General features: G+C 41.3%; 1 pseudogene across 1 annotated transcript; it reads right to left on the bottom strand.

Moving 5' to 3' along the window:
• Positions 1 to 348: 348 nt before the first annotated feature.
• Positions 349 to 1,163, bottom strand: LOC309859165 (protein SET pseudogene; annotated as a pseudogene). Its single transcript has one exon. The product of its transcript is annotated as a protein SET pseudogene (transcript).
• Between the last annotated feature and the right edge of the window lie 684 nt (positions 1,164 to 1,847).

The raw sequence follows: 1,847 nt of genomic DNA on the forward strand, positions 1-1,847 counted from the left end.
ACACCGGGGCCTACCACCCTCCAGCTTCCAGCAGGGCTGAGAGCAGACGGTTTTTCTTTTTCCCACAGACACAGTGGTGTTGATCCCATAAAGTTTTGTTGAGACTGGAGGGGATAAACGTGAATTTAGAACAAAAATGGGTAGACATTCTTTCCCACTGTTTTTTGCTCAAGGTATTCCCCCGCCCTTCCCAAATAAGTTGAGAACCATAGTATAAAGGGACAGAAAAGGGACTTCAAAAAACAGGGCAAATGAGCACAAGAGGAAAAAGAAAAAAAAAAAGGCTGCAACTTGCTCTGAGGGTCTGAAGAAAATTAAAAAAGAAAGCTTAGAACCTTTAGTGTTCCATTAGTCAGCTTCTCCTTCCTTCTCCTCGTCATCACCTTCATCTTCACCTTCATCTTCATCTCCTTCATCAGTATCCTCCAGTCCCTCCTCTTTGTTATCATCTTCTTCTCCTTCCCTTTCATCATCCATATCAGGAGCCACGTGCTACTCTAATGGGTTTGACCAGATATCATCTCTGATGACCTCTCCTAATTGGTATGCACCTGCATCAGAGTTCTGGTCAGTGAACCCGTGAAGAAGCTCTCTGGTTCCTCATGCTGCCTCTTCCTGCTGGCTTGACTCTGTTTGCCTTGAACATTTCCTTGACCACTTTCCAGATTTCCGTTTGATTTCAGTGGACTTTGAAAATGGATCACCACTCTCATTCAGATGAAGTTCTTTGGGCAGAACTGTATTTTCAAAGCAAGGGTTTTCATCAAAATAAAAATCTGTTCTGTAACCTGATTTAATATCTTCACATTCTGTCACTTCAACTCTTGTCAAATATGGCAGCACCTCTTCCTCCTCCTCTCTAAGCAGCAGACACTTGTGGATGGTTGACAAATGTTGTTACCCCAGAATTTTAGATTTTGGCAATCAAGTATGACCTCTTCTAAAAAAATTGTTTGGCCGAGTTTGTTATACTTTGGCTCTACTTTCAAAATCTCACTAGCTTGCCTTTTCATTTTGTACTCCATCAACATGTTCAGTCACTTCTTGCTGTTCTTTTTCTCCCTTCAGGAAGTGCTGATTGGTTGTTGCCTCCAGCTTGGGGTCAGGAGACAGTCTCAGTTTCTTCTGTTGAGGAGGAGTAAAGACTGGCATTTGGGGACCATGCTGCGAGGAAAGTCAGTGAAACAAGGGCAGACGCATGTCTGGAAGAGGATTTAATTATTCCAGATATGTGTTTTTTAATGTTTTATTATTTTTTTAATTTTATTTTTTTAAAGTCATCTCTATGCCTAACATGGGGCTTGAACTCATGATCAAGAGTTGCATGCTCTTCCGACTCAGCCTGTCAGGTACCCTAGATATATACTTTTTTAACAAGGAAATATTATATCCCAGATGCTGAAACCCAGAAATAAGCATGGCTAACATTTTAATGCATAGTATGTCAACTTGAATATACTTTTAATCTCTGAATTACCATGTAGTCAGATCACCCAACTCTTCTGTCTAGAAGAAAGGCAGATGCTGAGAGGGCCAGCTACCAGGTTAATGACCTCCCCCACTACTCTCCATGTCCAGGAAAGCTCTGAGGGACCATATCAATCAGTCTCCAAACCCTTGCAAGAGTTTTTGTCCTGGTTGTTTAATCTCCCCATTTGTCTCCAGTCAAACATTATTCTAATATTGGCCACTTGGCCCCAGATCATCAAGTGACAAGCAGAATATAAATATACAATAAAAAGGAAAGGACCTCCCAAATTTCTGAAAGGAGAAAAACAACTTTCACTAAGGCTAACTCAGTGCAGCAGCTGGTTTAGTTCAGTGAGGAAGTACATATTCTGAACATG

Source organism: Mustela nivalis, assembly GCF_964662115.1.
Source record: "Mustela nivalis genome assembly, chromosome: 1".
Taxonomy (NCBI): domain Eukaryota; kingdom Metazoa; phylum Chordata; class Mammalia; order Carnivora; family Mustelidae; genus Mustela; species Mustela nivalis.